The 21,605-nt window shown below is 62.2% G+C and overlaps 1 protein-coding gene across 5 annotated transcripts in view; it reads right to left on the bottom strand.

The window, feature by feature from the left end:
* LOC138525644 (Fc receptor-like protein 5) overlaps positions 1 to 21,605 on the bottom strand; it is an 800,717-nt gene that overhangs the window by 694,800 nt on the left and 84,312 nt on the right. The gene's annotated exons all lie outside the window — the stretch shown is intronic.

Raw genomic sequence — 21,605 nt, 5'->3', positions numbered from 1 at the left:
TCTGCCTGCCTCCTCCCACTACCCACCCACGCCTCTGACGAGCACACAGGCATCAGGTGTCTCACATGGCCCTGTCCTGCCTACCTCCTCCCACTACCGACCAACACCGCTGACGAGCACACAGGCATCAGGTGTCTTGCGTGGCCCTGTTCTGCCTGCCTCCTCCCACTACCCACCCACGCCTCTGGCGAGCACACAGGCATCAGGTGTCTCACATGGCCCTGTACTGCCTACCTGCTCCCACTAGTACCCACCCACAGCTCTGGCTAGCATACAGGCATCTGGTGTCTCGCATGGCCCTGTCCTGCCTACCTGCTCCCACTACCCACCCACACCTCTGGCGAGCACACAGGCATCAGGTGTCTCGAGTGGCCCTGTCCTACCTACCTGCTCCCACTGCCCACCCACACTGCTGACAAGTACACAAGCATCAGGTGTCCCGCATGGCCCTGTCCTGCCTACCTGCTCCCACTACCCACCCACGCCTCTGGCGAGCATACAGGCATCAGGTGCCTCTCGTGGCCCTGTCCTGCCTACCTCCTCCCACTACCCACCCACGCCTCTGGCGAGCACACAGGCATCAGTTGTCTCGCGTGGCCCTGTCCTGCCTACCTGCTCCCACTGCCCACCAACACCTCTGGCGAGCACACAGGCATCAGGTGTCTTGCGTGGCCCTGTCCTGCCCATCTCCTCCCACTACCCACCCACGCCTCTGGCGAGCACACAGGCATTAGGTGTCATGCATGGCCCTTTCCTGCCTACCTCCTCTCACTACCCACCCACGCCTCTGGCGAGCACACAGGCATCAGTTGTCTCGCGTGGCCCTGTCCTGCCTACCTGCTCCCACTGCCCACCAACACCTCTGGCGAGCACACAGGCATCAGGTGTCTTGCGTGGCCCTGTCCTGCCCATCTCCTCCCACTACCCACCCACGCCTCTGGCGAGCACACAGGCATTAGGTGTCATGCATGGCCCTTTCCTGCCTACCTCCTCTCACTACCCACCCACACCTCTGGCGAGCACACAGGCATCAGGTGTCTCGAGTGGCCCTGTCCTACCTACCTGCTCCCACTGCCCACCCACACTGCTGACAAGTACACAAGCATCAGGTGTCCCGCATGGCCCTGTCCTGCCTACCTGCTCCCACTAGTACCCACCCACACCTCTGGCTAGCACAAAGGCATCAGGTGTCTCGCGTGGTCCTGTCCTGCCACTTCCTCCCACTACCCACCCACGCCTCTGGCGAGCACACAGGCATCAGGTGTCTCGCATGGCCCTGTCCTGCCTACCTCCTCCCACTACCCACCCACACCTCTGGCTAGCATACAGGCATCAGGTGTCTCGTGTTGCGCTGCCCTGCCTACCTCTTCCCACTACCCACCCACGCCGCTGATGAGCACACAGGCATCAGGTGTCTCGCGTGGCCCTGTCCTGCTTACCTCCTCCCACTACCCACCCACACCTCTGGCGAGCACACAGGCATCATGTGTCTCGTGTGGCCCTGTCCTGCCTTCCTCCTCCCACTACCCACCCACACCTCTGGCTAGCACACAGGCATCAGGTGTCTCGCATGGTCCTGTCCTGCCTACCTCCTCCCACTACCCACGCATGCTTCTGGTGAGCACACAGGCATCAGGTGTCTCGCATGGCCCTGTCCTGCATACCTCCTCCCACTACCCACCCACGCAACTGATGAGCACACAGGCATCAGGTGTCTCATGTGGCCCTGTCCTGCCTACCTCCTCCCACTACCCACCCACACCTCTGGCTAGCACACAGGCATCAGGTGTCTTACGTGGCCCTGTCCTTGCTACCTGCTCCCACTGCCCACCCATACCTCTGGCTCGCACACAGGCATCAGGTGTCTCTCGCGCCCCTGTCCTGCCTACCTGCTCCCACTACCCACCCACTACCTCTGGCTAGCATACAGGCATCAGGTGTCTCGTGTGGCCCTGTCCTGCCTACCTGCTCCCACTACCCACCCATGCCTCTGGCGAGCACACAGGCATCAGCTGTCTCGTGTGGCCCTGTCCTGCCTACCTGCTCCAACTACCCACCCACACTTCTGGCTAGCATACAGGCATCAGGTGTCTCGCGTGGCCCTGTCCTGCCCACCTCCTCCCACTACCCACCCACACTGCTGACGAACACACATGCATCAGTCACATGTCTCGCATGGCCCTGTCCTGCCTACCTCCTCCCACTACCCACCCACGCCTCTGGCGAGCACACAGGCATCAGGTGTCTCACGTGAACCTGTCCTGCCTACCTCCTCCCACTTCCCACTCACACTGCTGACAAGCACACAGGCATCATGTGTCTCACGTGGCCCTGTCCTGCCTACCTTCTCCCACTACCCACCCACACTGCTGACGAGCACACAGGCATCAGGTGTCTCACGTGGCCCTGTCCTGCCTACCTCCTCCCACTACCCACCCACGCCTCTGGCGAGCACACAGGCATTAGGTGTCTCTTATGGCCCTGTCCTGCCTACCTGCTCCCACTAGTACCCAACCACAGCTCTGGCTAGCATACAGGCATCAGGTGTCTCGCATGGCCCTGTCCTGCCTACCTGTTCCCACTACCCACCCACGCCTCTGGTGAGCACACAAGCATCAGGAGTCACGCGTGGCCCTGTCCTGCCTATCTGCTCCCACTGCCCACCCACACCTCTGGCGAGCACACAGGCATCAGGAGTCTTGCGTGGCCCTGTCCTGCCTACCTCCTCCCACTACCCACCGACGCCTCTGGGGAGCACACAGGCATCAGGTGTCTCACATGGCCCTGCACTGCCTACCTGCTCCCACTAGTACCCACCCACAGCTCTGGCTAGCATACAGGCATCAGGTGTCTCGCATGGCCCTGTCCTGCCTACCTGCTCCCACTACCCACCCACACCTCTGGCGAGCACACAGGCATCAGGTGTCTCGAGTGGCCCTGTCCTACCTACCTGCTCCCACTGCCCACCCACACTGCTGACAAGTACACAAGCATCAGGTGTCTTGCATGGCCCTGTCCTGCCTACCTGCTCCCACTAGTACCCACCCACACCTCTGGCTAGCACACAGGCATCAGGTGTCTCGCGTGGTCCTGTCCTGCCTACCTCCTCCCACTACCCACCCACGCCTCTGGCGAGCACACAGGCATCAGGTGTCTCGCGTGGCCCTGTCCTGCCTACCTCCTCCCACTACCCACCCACACCTCTGGCGAGCACACAGGCATCATGTGTCTCGCGTGGCCCTGTCCTGCCTTCTCCTCCACTACCCACCCACACCTCTGGCTAGCACACAGGCATCAGGTGTCTCGCATGGTCCTGTCCTGCCTACCTCCTCCCACTACCCACGCATGCCTCTGGTGAGCACACAGGCATCAGGTGTCTCACGTGGCCCTGTCCTGCCTACCTCCTCCCACTACCCACCCACACCTCTGGCTAGCACACAGGCATCAGGTGTCTTACGTGGCCCTGCCCTGCCTACCTGCTCCCAGTGCCCACCCACGCCTCTGGTGAGCACACAGGCATAAGGTGTCTCGCGTGGCCCGGTCCTGCCTACCTGCTCCCACTAGTACCCACCCACACCTCTGGCTAGCACACAGGCATCAGGTGTCTGGGGTGGCCCTGTCCTTCCTGCCTGCTCCCACTGCCCACCCACACCTCTGGCGAGCACACAGGCATCACGTGTCTCGCGTGGCCCTGTCCTGCCTTCCTGCTCCCACTACCCACCCACTACCTCTGGCTAGCATACAGGCATCAGGTGTCTCGTGTGGCCCTGTCCTGCCTACGTGCTCCCACTACCCACCCACGCCTCTGGCGAGCACACAGGCATTAGGTGTCTCGCATGGCCCTGTCCTGCCTTCCTGCTCCCACTAGTACCCAACCACAGCTCTGGCTAGCATACAGGCATCAGGTGTCTCACATGGCCCTGTCCTGCCTACCTGTTCCCACTACCCACCCACGCCTCTGCCGAGCACACAAGCATCAGGAGTCACACGTGGCCCTGTCCTGCCTATCTGCCCCCACTGCCCACCCACACCTCTGGCGAGCACACAGGCATCAGGAGTCTTGCGTGGCCCTGTCCTGCCTACCTCCTCCCATTACCCACCCACGCCTCTGGCAAGCACACAGGCATCAGGTGTGTTGCGTGGCCCTGTCTTGCCTACCTGCTCCCACTGCCCACCCACGCCTCTGACGAGCACACAGGCATCAGGTGTCTCGCGTGGCCCTGTCCTGCCTATCTCCTCCCACTACCCACCCACACCGCTGACGAGCACACAGGCATCAGGTGTCTCACGTGGCCCTGTCCTGCCTACCTCCTCCCACCCACACTGCTCACGAGCACACAGGCATCAGGTGTCTCGTGTGGCCCTGTCCTGCCTATCTCCTCCCACTACCCACCCACACTGCTGATGAGCAAACAGGCATCAGGTGTCTTGCGTGGCCCTGTCCTGCCTACCTCCTCCCACTACCTACCCACACCTCTGGCGAGCACACAGGCATCAGGTGTCTCGCATGACCCTGTCCTGCCTACCTGCTCCCACTAGTACTCAACCACAGCTCTGGCTAGCATACAGGCATCAGGTGTCTCGCATGGCCCTGTCCTGCCTACCTGCTCCCACTACCCACCCACGCCTCTGGCGAGCACACAGGCATCAGGTGTCTCACGTGGCCCTGTCCTGCCTACCTCCTCCCACTACTCACGCCACTTGCGAACACACAGGCATCAGGTGTCTCGCATGGCCCTGTCCTGCCTACCTGTTCCCACTGCCCACCCACACCTCTGGCTAGCACACAGGCATCAGGAGTCTCGCGTGGCCCTGTCCTGCCTACCTCCTCCCATTACCCACCCACACCTCTGGCAAGCACACAGGCATCATGTGTCTCGCGTGGCCCTGTCCTGCCTTCCTGCTCCCACTACCCACCCACTACCTCTGGCTAGCATACAGGCATCAGGAGTCTCGCGTGGCCCTGTCCTGCCTACCTCCTCCCACTACCCACCCACACCTCTGGCGAGCACACAGGCATCATGTGTCTCGCGTGGCCCTGTCCTGCCTTCTCCTCCACTACCCACCCACACCTCTGGCTAGCACACAGGCATCAGGTGTCTCGCATGGTCCTGTCCTGCCTACCTCCTCCCACTACCCACGCATGCCTCTGGTGAGCACACAGGCATCAGGTGTCTCACGTGGCCCTGTCCTGCCTACCTCCTCCCACTACCCACCCACACCTCTGGCTAGCACACAGGCATCAGGTGTCTTACGTGGCCCTGCCCTGCCTACCTGCTCCCAGTGCCCACCCACGCCTCTGGTGAGCACACAGACATAAGGTGTCTCGCGTGGCCCGGTCCTGCCTACCTGCTCCCACTAGTACCCACCCACACCTCTGGCTAGCACATAGGCATCAGGTGTCTGGGGTGGCCCTGTCCTTCCTGCCTGCTCCCACTGCCCACCCACACCTCTGGCGAGCACACAGGCATCACGTGTCTCGCGTGGCCCTGTCCTGCCTTCCTGCTCCCACTACCCACCCACTACCTCTGGCTAGCATACAGGCATCAGGTGTCTCGTGTGGCCCTGTCCTGCCTACTTGCTCCCACTACCCACCCACGCCTCTGGCGAGCACACAGGCATTAGGTGTCTCGCATGGCCCTGTTCTGCCTTCCTGCTCCCACTAGTACCCAACCACAGCTCTGGCTAGCATACAGGCATCAGGTGTCTCACATGGCCCTGTCCTGCCTACCTGTTCCCACTACCCACCCACGCCTCTGCCGAGCACACAAGCATCAGGAGTCACACGTGGCCCTGTCCTGCCTATCTGCCCCCACTGCCCACCCACACCTCTGGCGAGCACACAGGCATCAGGAGTCTTGCGTGGCCCTGTCCTGCCTACCTCCTCCCATTACCCACCCACGCCTCTGGCAAGCACACAGGCATCAGGTGTGTCGCGTGGCCCTGTCTTGCCTACCTGCTCCCACTGCCCACCCACACCTCTGACGAGCACACAGGCATCAGGTGTCTCGCGTGGCCCTGTCCTGCCTATCTCCTCCCACTACCCACCCACACCGCTGACGAGCACACAGGCATCAGGTGTCTCACGTGGCCCTGTCCTGCCTACCTCCTCCCACCCACACTGCTCACGAGCACACAGGCATCAGGTGTCTCGTGTGGCCCTGTCCTGCCTATCTCCTCCCACTACCCACCCACACTGCTGATGAGCAAACAGGCATCAGGTGTCTTGCGTGGCCCTGTCCTGCCTACCTCCTCCCACTACCCACCCACACCTCTGGCGAGCACACAGGCATCAGGTGTCTCGCATGACCCTGTCCTGCATACCTGCTCCCACTAGTACTCAACCACAGCTCTGGCTAGCATACAGGCATCAGGTGTCTCGCATGGCCCTGTCCTGCCTACCTGCTCCCACTACCCACCCACGCCTCTGGCGAGCACACAGGCATCAGGTGTCTCACGTGGCCCTGTCCTGCCTACCTCCTCCCACTACTCACGCCACTTGCGAACACACAGGCATCAGGTGTCTCGCATGGCCCTGTCCTGCCTACCTGTTCCCACTGCCCACCCACACCTCTGGCTAGCACACAGGCATCAGGAGTCTCGCGTGGCCCTGTCCTGCCTACCTCCTCCCATTACCCACCCACACCTCTGGCAAGCACACAGGCATCATGTGTGTTGCGTGGCCCTGTCTTGCCTACCTGCTCCCACTGCCCACCCGCGCCTCTGACGAGCACACAAGCATCAGGAGTTATGCGTGGCCCTGTCCTGCCTATCTGCTCCCACTGCCCTCCCACACCTCTGGCGAGCACACAGGCATCAGGTGTCTCACATGGCCCTGTTCTGCCTACCTGTTCCCACTGCCCACCCACACCTCTGGCTAGCACACAGGCATCAGGAGTCTCGCGTGGCCCTGTCCTGCCTACCTCCTCCCATTACCCACCCACGCCTCTGGCAAGCACACAGGCATCATGAGTGTTGCGGAGTCCTGTCTTGCCTACCTGCTCCCACTGCCCACCCGCGCCTCTGACGAGCACACAGGCATCAGGAGTCTCGCGTGGCCCTGTCCTACCTACCTCCCACTACTCACCCACACCTCTGGCTAGCATACAAGCATCAGGTGTCTCGCCTGGCCCTGTCCTCCCTACCTCCTCCCATTACCCACCCATGGTGCTGACGAGCACACAGGCATCAGGTGTCTCTCATGGCCCTGTCCTGCCTATGTCCTCCCACTACCCACCCACGCCGCTGACGAGCATACAGGCATCAGGTGTCTCGCGTGGCCCTGTCCTGCCTACCTGCTCCCACTACCCACCCATGTCTCTGACGAGCACACGGGCATCAGTTGTCTCACGTGGCCCTGTCCTGCCTACCTCCTCCCACTACCTACCCACGCCTATGGCGAGCACACAGGCATCAGGTGTCTCACATGGCCCTGTCCTGCCTACCTGCTCCCACTGCCCACCCACACTGCTGACAAGCACAGAGGCATCAGGTGTCTCGTGTGACCCTGTCCTGCCTACCTCCTCCCACTGCCCACTCACACATCTGGCTAGCACACAGGCATCAGGTGTCTCGCGTGGCCCTGTCCTGCCTACCTCCTCCCACTACCCACCCACGTCACCGGGGAGCACACCGGCATCAGGAGTCTCGCGTGGCCCTATCCTGCCTAACACCTCCCACTACCCACTTACACCTCGAGCGAGCACACAGGGATCAGGTGTCACGCGTGGCCCTGTCCTGCCTACCTCCTCCCACTACCCACCCACGCCTCTGGCGAGCACACAGGCATCAGGTGTCTCGCGTGGCCCTGTCCTGCCTACCTCCTCCCACTACCGACCAACACCGCTGACGAGCACACAGGCATCAGGTGTCTTGCGTGGCCCTGTTCTGCCTGCCTCCTCCCACTACCCACCCACGCCTCTGACGAGCACACAGGCATCAGGTGTCTCACATGGCCCTGTCCTGCCTACCTCCTCCCACTACCGACCAACACCGCTGACGAGCACACAGGCATCAGGTGTCTTGCGTGGCCCTGTTCTGCCTGCCTCCTCCCACTACCCACCCACGCCTCTGGCGAGCACACAGGCATCAGGTGTCTCACATGGCCCTGTACTGCCTACCTGCTCCCACTAGTACCCACCCACAGCTCTGGCTAGCATACAGGCATCTGGTGTCTCGCATGGCCCTGTCCTGCCTACCTGCTCCCACTGCCCACCCACAGCTCTGGCTAGCACACAGGCATCAGGTGTCTCGCATGGCTCTGTCCTGCCTACCTCCTCCCATTACCCACCCACGCCTCTGGCAAGCACACAGGCATCAGGTGTGTTGCGTGGCCCTGTCTTGCCTACCTGCTCCCACTACCCACCCACGCCTCTGGCGAGCACACAGGCATCAGGTGTCTCACGTGGCCCTGTCCTGCCTACCTCCTCCCACTACTCACGCCTCTTGCGAACACACAGACATCAGGTGTCTCGCATGGCCCTGTCCTGCCTACCTGTTCCCACTGCCCACCCACACCTCTGGCTAGCACACAGGCATCAGGAGTCTCGCGTGGCCCTGTCCTGCCTACCTCCTCCCATTACCCACCCACACCTCTGGCAAGCACACAGGCATCATGTGTGTTGCGTGGCCCTGTCTTGCCTACCTGCTCCCACTGCCCACCCGCGCCTCTGACGAGCACACAAGCATCAGGAGTCATGCGTGGCCCTGTCCTACCTATCTGCTCCCACTGCCCTCCCACACCTCTGGCGAGCACACAGGCATCAGGTGTCTCACATGGCCCTGTTCTGCCTACCTGTTCCCACTGCCCACCCACACCTCTGGCTAGCACACAGGCATCAGGAGTCTCGCGTGGCCCTGTCTTGCCTACCTGCTCCCACTGCCCACCCGCACCTCTGACGAGCACACAGGCATCAGGAGTCTCGCGTGGCCCTGTCCTACCTACCTCCCACTACTCACCCACACCTCTGGCTAGCATACAATCATCAGGTGTCTCGCCTGGCCCTGTCCTCCCTACCTCCTCCCATTACCCACCCATGGTGCTGACGAGCACACAGGCATCAGGTGTCTCGCGTGGCCCTGTCCTGCCTACCTGCTCCCACTACCCACCCATGTCTCTGACGAGCACACGGGGATCAGTTGTCTCACATGGCCCTGTCCTGCCTACCTCCTCCCACTACCTACCCACGCCTATGGCGAGCACACAGGCATCAGGTGTCTCACATGGCCCTGTCCTGCCTACCTGCTCCCACTGCCCACCCACACTGCTGACAAGCACAGAGGCATCAGGTGTCTCGTGTGACCCTGTCCTGCCTACCTCCTCCCACTGCCCACTCACACATCTGGCTAGCACACAGGCATCAGGTGTCTCGCGTGGCCCTGTCCTGCCTACCTTCTCCCACTACCCACCCACGTCACTGGGGAGCACACCGGCATCAGGAGTCTCGCGTGGCCCTATCCTGCCTAACACCTCCCACTACCCACTTACACCTCTAGCGAGCACACAGGGATCAGGTGTCACGCGTGTCCCTGTCCTGCCTACCTCCTCCCACTACCCACCCACGCCTCTGGCGAGCACACAGGCATCAGGTGTCATGCATGGCCCTTTCCTGCCTACCTCTTCTCACTTCCCACCCAAGCCTCTGGCGAGCACACAGGCATCAGGTGTTTCATGTGGCCCTGTCCTGCCTACCTCCTCCCACTGCCCACCCACACCTCTGCCGAGCACACAGGCATCAGGTGTCTCGCATGGCCCTGTCCTGCCTACCTCCTCCCACTGCCCACCCACACCGCTGATGAGCACACAGGCATCAGGTGTCTCGCGTGGCCCTGTCCTGCCTACCTCCTCCCACTACCCACCCACGCCTCTGGCGAGCACACATGCATCAGGTGTCTCGCATGGCTGTGTCCTGCCTACCTCCTCCCACTACCCACCCACGCCTCTGGCGAGCACATAGGGTTCAGGTGTCTCGCCTGGCCCTGTCCTGCCTATCTCCTGCCACTACCCACCCACACTGCTGACGAGCACAGGCATCAGGTGTCTCGCGTGGTCCTGTCCTGCCTACCTCGTCCCACCCACACTGCTGATGAGCACACAGGCATCAGGTGTCTCGCATGACCCTGTCCTGCCTACCTGCTCCCACTACCCACCCACGCCTCTGGCGAGCACACAGGCATCAGGTGTCTCACATGGCCCTGTACTGCCTACCTGCTCCCACTAGTACCCACCCACAGCTCTGGCTAGCATACAGGCATCAGGTGTCTCGCATGGCCCTGTCCTGCCTACCTGCTCCCACTAGTACCCACCCACACCTCTGGCTAGCACACAGGCATCAGGTGTCTCGCGTGGTCCTGTCCTGCCTACCTCCTCCCACTACCCACCCACGCCTCTGGCGAGCACACAGGCATCAGGCCTCTCGCATGGCCCTGTCCTGCCTACCTCCTGCCACTACCCACGCACACCTCTGGCTAGCATACAGGCATCAGGTGTCTTGTGTGGCGCTGTCCTGCCTACCTCTTCCCACTACCCACCCACGCAGCTGATGAGCACACAGGCATCAGGTGTCTCGCATGACCCTGTCCTGCCTACCTGCTCCCACTACCCACCCACGCCTCTGGCGAGCACACAGGCATCAGGTGTCTCACATGGCCCTGTACTGCCTACCTGCTCCCACTAGTACCCTCCCACAGCTCTGGCTAGCATACAGGCATCAGGTGTCTCGCATGGCCCTGTCCTGCCTACCTGCTCCCACTAGTACCCACCCACACCTCTGGCTAGCACACAGGCATCAGGTGTCTCGCGTGGTCCTGTCCTGCCTACCTCCTCCCACTACCCACCCACGCCTCTGGCGAGCACACAGGCATCAGGTGTCTCGCATGGCCCTGTCCTGCCTACCTCCTGCCACTACCCACGAACACCTCTGGCTAGCATACAGGCATCAGGTGTCTCATGTGGCTCTGTCCTGCCTACCTCTTCCCACTACCCACCCACGCAGCTGATGAGCACACAGGCATCAGGTGTCTCGCGTGGCCCTGTCCTGCCTACCTCCTCCCACTACCCACCCACACCTCTGGCGAGCACACAGGCATCATGTGTCTCGCGTGGTCCTGTCCTGCCTTCCTCCTCACACTACCCACCCACACCTCTGGTTAGCACACAGGCATCAGGTGTCTCTTGTGGTCTTGTCCTGCCTTCCTCCTCCCACTACCCACTCACGCCTCTGGCGAGCACACAGGGATGAGGTGTCTCGCGTGGCCCTGTCCTGCCTACCTCCTCCCACTACCCACCCACACCTCTTGGTAGCATACAGGCATCAGGTGCCTCTCGTGGCCCTGTCCTGCCTACCTCCTCCCACTACCCACCCACGCCTCTGGCGAGCACACAGGCATCAGGTGTCTCGCGTGGCCCTGTCCTGCCTACCTGCTCCCACTGCCCACCAACACCTCTGGCGAGCACACAGGCATCAGGTGTCTTGCGTGGCCCTGTCCTGCCCACCTCCTCCCACTACCCACCCACGCCTCTGGCGAGCACACAGGCATCAGGTGTCATGCATGGCCCTTTCCTGCCTACCTCCTCTCACTACCCACCCACGCCTCTGGTGAGCACACAGGCATCAGGTGTCTCGCATGGCCCTGTCCTGCCTACCTCCTCCCACTGCCCACCCACATCGCTGATGAGCACACAGGCATCAGGTGTCTCGCGTGGCCCTGTCCTGCTACCTCCTCCCACTACCCACCCACGCCTCTGGCGAGCACACACGATTCAGGTGTCTCGCGTGGCAGTGTCCTGCCTACCTCCTCCCACTAACCACCTACACCTCTGGCAAACACACAGGCATCAGGTGTCTCGCCTGGCCCTGTCCTGCCTATCTCCTCCCACTACCCACCCACACTGCTGATGGGCACACAGGCATCAGGTGTCTCGCGTGGTCCTGTCCTGCCTACCTCCTCCCACTACCGACCAACACCGCTGACGAGCACACAGGCAACAGGTGTCTTGCGTGGCCCTGTTCTGCCTGCCTCCTCCCACTACCCACCCACGCCTCTGACGAGCACACAGGCATCAGGTGTCTCACATGGCCCTGTCCTGCCTACCTCCTCCCACTACCGACCAACACCGCTGACGAGCACACAGGCATCAGGTGTCTTGCGTGGCCCTGTTCTGCCTGCCTCCTCCCACTACCCACCCACGCCTCTGGCGAGCACACAGGCATCAGGTGTCTCACATGGCCCTGTACTGCCTACCTGCTCCCACTAGTACCCACCCACAGCTCTGGCTAGCATACAGGCATCTGGTGTCTCGCATGGCCCTGTCCTGCCTACCTGCTCCCACTACCCACCCACACCTCTGGCGAGCACACAGGCATCAGGTGTCTCGAGTGGCCCTGTCCTACCTACCTGCTCCCACTGCCCACCCACACTGCTGACAAGTACACAAGCATCAGGTGTCCCGCATGGCCCTGTCCTGCCTACCTGCTCCCACTAGTACCCACCCACGCCTCTGGTGAGCACACAGGCATCAGGTGTCTCGCATGGCCCTGTCCTGCCTACCTCCTCCCACTGCCCACCCACATCGCTGATGAGCACACAGGCATCAGGTGTCTCGCGTGGCCCTGTCCTGCTACCTCCTCCCACTACCCACCCACGCCTCTGGCGAGCACACACGCATCAGGTGTCTCGCGTGGCAGTGTCCTGCCTACCTCCTCCCACTAACCACCTACGCCTCTGGCAAACACACAGGCATCAGGTTTCTCGCCTGGCCCTGTCCTGCCTATCTCCTCCCACTACCCACCCACACTGCTGATGGGCACACAGGCATCAGGTGTCTCGCGTGGTCCTGTCCTGCCTACCTCCTCCCACTACCGACCAACACCGCTGAAGAGCACACAGGCATCAGGTGTCTTGCGTGGCCCTGTTCTGCCTGCCTCCTCCCACTACCCACCCACGCCTCTGACGAGCACACAGGCATCAGGTGTCTCACATGGCCCTGTCCTGCCTACCTCCTCCCACTACCGACCAACACCGCTGACGAGCACACAGCCTTCAGGTGTCTTGCGTGGCCCTGTTCTGCCTGCCTCCTCCCACTACCCACCCACGCCTCTGGCGAGCACACAGGCATCAGGTGTCTCACATGGCCCTGTACTGCCTACCTGCTCCCACTAGTACCCACCCACAGCTCTGGCTAGCATACAGGCATCTGGTGTCTCGCATGGCCCTGTCCTGCCTACCTGCTCCCACTACCCACCCACACCTCTGGCGAGCACACAGGCATCAGGTGTCTCGAGTGGCCCTGTCCTACCTACCTGCTCCCACTGCCCACCCACACTGCTGACAAGTACACAAGCATCAGGTGTCCCGCATGGCCCTGTCCTGCCTACCTGCTCCCACTAGTACCCACCCACACCTCTGGCTAGCACAAAGGCATCAGGTGTCTCGCGTGGTCCTGTCCTGCCACTTCCTCCCACTACCCACCCACGCCTCTGGCGAGCACACAGGCATCAGGTGTCTCGCATGGCCCTGTCCTGCCTACCTCCTCCCACTACCCACCCACACCTCTGGCTAGCATACAGGCATCAGGTGTCTCGTGTTGCGCTGCCCTGCCTACCTCTTCCCACTACCCACCCACGCCGCTGATGAGCACACAGGCATCAGGTGTCTCGCGTGGCCCTGTCCTGCTTACCTCCTCCCACTACCCACCCACACCTCTGGCGAGCACACAGGCATCATGTGTCTCGTGTGGCCCTGTCCTGCCTTCCTCCTCCCACTACCCACCCACACCTCTGGCTAGCACACAGGCATCAGGTGTCTCGCATGGTCCTGTCCTGCCTACCTCCTCCCACTACCCACGCATGCTTCTGGTGAGCACACAGGCATCAGGTGTCTCGCATGGCCCTGTCCTGCCTACCTCCTCCCACTACCCACCCACGCAACTGATGAGCACACAGGCATCAGGTGTCTCATGTGGCCCTGTCCTGCCTACCTCCTCCCACTACCCACCCACACCTCTGGCTAGCACACAGGCATCAGGTGTCTTACGTGGCCCTGTCCTTGCTACCTGCTCCCACTGCCCACCCATACCTCTGGCTCGCACACAGGCATCAGGTGTCTCTCGCGCCCCTGTCCTGCCTACCTGCTCCCACTACCCACCCACTACCTCTGGCTAGCATACAGGCATCAGGTGTCTCGTGTGGCCCTGTCCTGCCTACCTGCTCCCACTACCCACCCATGCCTCTGGCGAGCACACAGGCATCAGCTGTCTCGTGTGGCCCTGTCCTGCCTACCTGCTCCAACTACCCACCCACACTTCTGGCTAGCATACAGGCATCAGGTGTCTCGCGTGGCCCTGTCCTGCCCACCTCCTCCCACTACCCACCCACACTGCTGACGAACACACATGCATCAGTCACATGTCTCGCATGGCCCTGTCCTGCCTACCTCCTCCCACTACCCACCCACGCCTCTGGCGAGCACACAGGCATCAGGTGTCTCACGTGAACCTGTCCTGCCTACCTCCTCCCACTACCCACTCACACTGCTGACAAGCACACAGGCATCATGTGTCTCACGTGGCCCTGTCCTGCCTACCTTCTCCCACTACCCACCCACACTGCTGACGAGCACACAGGCATCAGGTGTCTCACGTGGCCCTGTCCTGCCTACCTCCTCCCACTACCCACCCACGCCTCTGGCGAGCACACAGGCATTAGGTGTCTCTTATGGCCCTGTCCTGCCTACCTGCTCCCACTAGTACCCAACCACAGCTCTGGCTAGCATACAGGCATCAGGTGTCTCGCATGGCCCTGTCCTGCCTACCTGTTCCCACTACCCACCCACGCCTCTGGTGAGCACACAAGCATCAGGAGTCACGCGTGGCCCTGTCCTGCCTATCTGCTCCCACTGCCCACCCACACCTCTGGCGAGCACACAGGCATTAGGAGTCTTGCGTGGCCCTGTCCTGCCTACCTCCTCCCATTACCCACCCACGCCTCTGGCAAGCACACAGGCATCAGGTGTGTTGCGTGGCCCTGTCTTGTCTACCTGCTCCCACTGCCCACCCACGCCTCTGACAAGCACACAGGCATCAGGTGTCTCGCGTGGCCCTGTCCTGCCTATCTCCTCCCACTACCCACCCACACCGCTGACGAGCACACAGGCATCAGGTGTCTCACTTGGCCCTGTCCTGCCTACCTCCTCCCACCCACACTGCTCACGAGCACACAGGCATCACGTGTCTCGCATGGCTCTGTCCTGCCTACCTCCTCCCACTACCCACCCACACCGCTGGCGAGCACACAGGCATCAGGTGTCTCGCATGGCCCTGTCCTGCCTACCTGCTCCCACTAGTTCCCAACCACAGCTCTGGCTAGCGTACAGGCATCAGGTGTCTCGCGTGGCCCTGTCCTGCCTACCTGCTCCCTCTACCCACCCACGCCTCTGGTGAGCACACAGGCATCAGGTGTCTCACGTGGCCCTGTCCTGCCTACCTCCTCCCACTACTCACGCCTCTTGCGAACACACAGGCATCAGGTGTCTCGCATGGCCCTGTCCTGCCTACCTGTTCCCACTGCCCACCCACACCTCTGGCTAGCACACAGGCATCAGGAGTCTCGCGTGGCCCTGTCCTGCCTACCTCCTCCCATTACCCACCCACGCCTCTGGCAAGCACACAGGCATCATGTGTGTTGCGTGGCCCTGTCTTGCCTACCTGCTCCCACTGCCCACCCGCGCCTCTGACGAGCACACAAGCATCAGGAGTCACGCGTGGCCCTGTCCTGCCTATCTGCTCCCACTGCCCACCCACACCTCTGGCGAGCACACAGGCATCAGGTGTCTCACATGGCCCTGTCCTGCCTACCTGTTCCCACTGTCCACCCACACCTCTGGCTAGCACACAGGCATCAGGAGTCTCGCGTGGCCTGTCCTGCCTACCTCCTCCCATTACCCACCCACACCTCTGGCTAGCACACAGGCATCAGGTGTCTCGCGTGGTCCTGTCCTGCCTACCTCCTCCCACTACCCACCCACGCTGCTGAGGAGCACACAGGCATCAGGTGTCTAGCATGGCCCTGTCCTGCCTACCTCCTCCCACTACCCACCCACGCCTCTGGCGAGCACACAGGCATCAGGTGTCTTGCGTGGCCCTGTCCTGCCCACCTCCTCCCACTACCCACCCACGCCTCTGGCGAGCACACATGCATCAGGTGTCATGCATGGCCCTTTCCTGCCTACCTCCTCTCACTACCCACCCACGCCTCCTGCGAGCACACAGGCATCAGGTGTCTCACGTGGCCCTGTCCTGCCTACCTCCTCCCACTGCCCACACACACCTCTGTCGAGCACACAGGCATCAGGTGTCTCGCATGGCCCTGTCCTGCCTATCTCCTCCCACTACCCACCCACACTGCTGATGGGCACACAGGCAACAGGTGTCTCGCATGGCCCTGTCCTGCCTACCTCCTTCCACTACCGACCAACACCGCTGACGAGCACACAGGCATCAGGTGTCTTGCGTGGCCCTGTTCTGCCTGCCTCCTCCCACTACCCACCCACGCCTCTGGCGAGCACAAAGCCATCAGGTGTCTCACATGGCCCTGTCCTGCCTACCGCTCCCACTACCCACCCACACCTCTGGCGAGCACACAGGCATCAGGTGTCTCGAGTGGCCCTGTCGTACCTACCTGCTCCCACTGCCCACCCACACTGCTGACAAGTACACAAGCATCAGGTGTCCCGCATGGCCCTGTCCTTCCTACCTCCTCCCACTACCTACCCACACCTCTGGCTAGCATACAGGAATCAGGTGTCTCGTGTGGCGCTGTCCTGTCTACCTCTTCCCACTACCCACCCACGCCGCTGATGAGCACACAGGCATCAGGTGTCTCGCGTGGCCCTGTCCTGCCTACCTCCTCCCACTACCCACCAACACCTCTGGCGAGCACACAGGCATCATGTGTCTCGCGTGGCCCTGTCCTGCCTTCCTCCTCCCACTACCCACCCAGACCTCTGGCTAGCACACAGGCATCAGGTGTCTCGCGTGGTCCTGTCCTGCCTACCTCCTCCCACTACCCACGCATGCCTCTGGTGAGCACACAGGCATCAGGTGTCTCGCGTGGCCCTGTCCTGCCTACCCCCTCCCACTACCCACCCACGCAACTGACGAGCACACAGGCATCAGGTGTCTCACGTGGCCCTGTCCTGCCTACCTCCTCACACTACCCACCCACACCTCTGGCTAGCACACAGGCATCAGGTGTCTTACGTGGCCCTGTCCTGCCTACCTGCTCCCAGTGCCCACCCACGCCTCTGGTGAGCACACAGGCATAAGGTGTCTCGCGTGGCCCTGTCCTGCCTACCTGCTCCCACTAGTACCCACCCACACCTCTGGCTAGCACACAGGCATCAGGTGTCTGGGGTGGCCCTGTCCTTGCTACCTGCTCCCACTGCCCACCCATACCTCTGGCGAGCACACAGGCATCAGGTGTCTCGCGTGGCCCTGTCCTGCCTACCTGCTCCCACTACCCACCCACTACCTCTGGCTAGCATACAGGCATCAGGTGTCTCGCGTGGCCCTGTCCTGCCTACCTGCTCCCACTACCCACCCACGCCTCTGGCGAGCACACAGGCATCACGTGTCTCGCATGGCTCTGTCCTGCCTACCTCCTCCCACTACCCACCCACACCGCTGATGAGCAAACAGGCATCAGGTGTCTTGCATGGTCCTGTCCTGCCTACCTCCTCCCACTACCCACCCACGCCTCTGGCGAGCACACAGGCATCAGGTGTCTCGCATGGCCCTGTCCTGCCTACCTGCTCCCACTAGTACCCAACCACAGCTCTGGCTAGCGTACAGGCATCAGGTGTCTCGCATGACCCTGTCCTGCCTACCTCCTCCCACTACCCACGCATGCCTCTGGTGAGCACACAGGCATCAGGTGTCTCGCATGGCCCTGTCCTGCCTCCCTCCTCCCACTACCCACCCACGCAACTGATGAGCACACAGGCATCAGGTGTCTCATGTGGCCCTGTCCTGCCTACCTCCTCCCACTACCCACCCACACCTCTGGCTAGCACACAGGCATCAGGTGTCTTACGTGGCCCTGTCCTTGCTACCTGCTCCCACTGCCCACCCATACCTCTGACTCGCACACAGGCATCAGGTGTCTCTCGCGCCCCTGTCCTGCCTACCTGCTCCCACTACCCACCCACTACCTCTGGCTAGCATACAGGCATCAGGTGTCTCGCGTGGCCCTGTCCTGCCTACCTGCTCCCACTACCCACCCATGCCTCTGGCGAGCACACAGGCATCAGGTGTCTCGTGTGGCCCTGTCCTGCCTACCTGCTCCAACTACTCACCCACACTTCTGGCTAGCATACAGGCATCAGGTGTCTCGCGTGGCCCTGTCCTGCCCACCTCCTCCCACTACCCACCCACACTGCTGACGAACACACATGCATCAGTCACATGTCTCGCATGGCCCTGTCCTGCCTACCTCCTCCCACTACCCACCCACGCCTCTGGCGAGCACACAGGCATCAGGTGTCTCACGTGAACCTGTCCTGCCTACCTCCTCCCACTACCCACTCACACTGCTGACAAGCACACAGGCATCATGTGTCTCACGTGGCCCTGTCCTGCCTACCTCCTCCCACTACCCACCCACACTGCTGATGAGCACACAGGCATCAGGTGTCTCACGTGGCCCTGTCCTGCCTACCTCCTCCCACTACCCACCCACGCCTCTGGCGAGCACACAGGCATTAGGTGTCTCGTATGGCCCTGTCCTGCCTACCTGCTCCCACTAGTACCCAACCACAGCTCTGGCTAGCATACAGGCATCAGGTGTCTCGCATGGCCCTGTCCTGCCTACCTGTTCCCACTACCCACCCACGCCTCTGGCGAGCACACAAGCATCAGGAGTCACGCGTGGCCCTGTCCTGCCTATCTGCTCCCACTGCCCACCCACACCTCTGGCGAGCACACAGGCATCTGGAGTCTTGCGTGGCCCTGTCCTGCCTACCTCCTCTCATTACCCACCCACGCCTCTGGCAAGCACACAGGCATCAGGTGTGTTGCGTGGCCCTGTCTTGCCTACCTGCTCCCACTGCCCACCCACGCCTCTGACAAGCACACAGGCATCAGGTGTCTCGCGTGGCCCTGTCCTGCCTATCTCCTCCCACTACCCACCCACACCGCTGACGAGCACACAGGCATCAGGTGTCTCACTTGGCCCTGTCCTGCCTACCTCCTCCCACCCACACTGCTCACGAGCACACAGGCATCACGTGTCTCGCATGGCTCTGTCCTGCCTACCTCCTCCCACTACCCACCCACACCGCTGATGAGCAAACAGGCATCAGGTGTCTTGCGTGGCCCTGTCCTGCCTACCTCCTCCCACTACCCACCCACGCCTCTTGCGAGCACACAGGCATCAGGTGTCTCGCATGGCCCTGTCCTGCCTACCTGCTCCCACTAGTTCCCAACCACAGCTCTGGCTAGCGTACAGGCATCAGGTGTCTCGCGTGGCCCTGTCCTGCCTACCTGCTCCCACTGCCCACCCACACCTCTGGCAAGCACACAGGCATCAGGTGTCTCGCGTGGCCCTGTCCTGCCTACCTGCTCCCACTACCCACCCACGCCTCTGGTGAGCACACAGGCATCAGGTGTCTCACGTGGCCCTGTCCTGCCTACCTCCTCCCACTACTCACGCCTCTTGCGAACACACAGGCATCAGGTGTCTCGCATGGCCCTGTCCTGCCTACCTGTTCCCACTGCCCACCCACACCTCTGGCTAGCACACAGGCATCAGGAGTCTCGCGTGGCCCTGTCCTGCCTACCTCCTCCCATTACCCACCCACGCCTCTGGCAAGCACACAGGGATCATGTGTGTTGCGTGGCCCTGTCTTGCCTACCTGCTCCCACTGCCCACCCGCGCCTCTGACGAGCACACAAGCATCAGGAGTCACGCGTGGCCCTGTCCTGCCTATCTGCTCCCACTGCCCACCCACATCTCTGGCGAGCACACAGGCATCAGGTGTCTCACATGGCCCTGTCCTGCCTACCTGTTCCCACTGTCCACCCACACCTCTGGCTAGCACACAGGCATCAGGAGTCTCGCGTGGCCCTGTCCTGCCTACCTCCTCCCATTACCCACCCACGCCTCTGGCTAGCACAAAGGCATCAGGTGTCTCGCGTGGTCCTGTCCTGCCTACCTCCTCCCACTACCCACTCACACCTCTGGCGAGCACACAGGCATCAGGTGTCATGCATGGCCCTTTCCTGCCTACCTCCTCTCACTACCCACCCACGCCTCCTGCGAGCACACAGGCATCAGGTGTCTCGCATGGCCCTGTCCTGCCTATCTCCTCCCACTACCCACCCACACTGCTGACGGGCACACAGGCAACAGGTGTCTCGCATGGCCCTGTCCTGCCTACCTCCTCCCACTGCCCACACACACCTCTGTCGAGCACACAGGCATCAGGTGTCTCGCATGGCCCTGTCCTGCCTATCTCCTCCCACTACCCACCCACACTGCTGACGGGCACACAGGCAACAGGTGTCTCGCATGGCCCTGTCCTGCCTACCTCCTCCCACTACCGACCAACACCGCTGACGAGCACACAGGCATCAGGTGTCTTGCGTGGCCCTGTTCTGCCTGCCTCCTCCCACTGCCCACACACACCTCTGTCGAGCACACAGGCATCAGGTGTCTCGCATGGCCCTGTCCTGCCTATCTCCTCCCACTACCCACCCACACTGCTGACGGGCACACAGGCAACAGGTGTCTCGCATGGCCCTGTCCTGCCTACCTCCTCCCACTACCGACCAACACCGCTGACGAGCACACAGGCATCAGGTGTCTTGCGTGGCCCTGTTCTGCCTGCCTCCTCCCACTACCCACCCACGCCTCTGGCGAGCACAAAGGCATCAGGTGTCTCACATGGCCCTGTACTGCCTACCTGCTCCCACTAGTACCCACCCACAGCTCTGGCTAGCATACAGGCATATGGTGTCCCGCATGGCCCTGTCCTGCCTACCGCTCCCACTACCCACCCACACCTCTGGCGAGCACACAGGCATCAGGTGTCTCGAGTGGCCCTGTCGTACCTACCTGCTCCCACTGCCCACCCACACTGCTGACAAGTACACAAGCATCAGGTGTCCCGCATGGCCCTGTCCTGCCTACTTCCTCCCACTACCCACCAACACCTCTGGCGAGCACACAGGCATCATGTGTCTCACGTGGCCCTGTCCTGCCTTCCTCCTCCCACTACCCACCCAGACCTCTGGCTAGCACACAGGCATCAGGTGTCTCGCGTGGTCCTGTCCTGCCTACCTCCTCCCACTACCCACGCATGCCTCTGGTGAGCATACAGGCATCAGGTGTCTTACGTGGCCCTGTCCTGCCTACCTGCTCCCAGTGCCCACCCACGCCTCTGGTGAGCACACAGGCATAAGGTGTCTCACGTGGCCCTGTCCTGCCTACCTGCTCCCACTAGTACCCACCCACACCTCTGGCTAGCACACAGGCATCAGGTGTCTGGGGTGGCCCTGTCCTTGCTACCTGCTCCCACTGCCCACCCATACCTCTGGCGAGCACACAGGC

Source organism: Ambystoma mexicanum, chromosome 7p, assembly GCF_040938575.1.
Source record: "Ambystoma mexicanum isolate Mex_15411 chromosome 7p, UKY_AmexF1_1, whole genome shotgun sequence".
NCBI classification, from domain to species: Eukaryota; Metazoa; Chordata; class Amphibia; order Caudata; family Ambystomatidae; genus Ambystoma; species Ambystoma mexicanum.
This window is presented reverse-complemented; position numbering and strand designations above follow the sequence as displayed.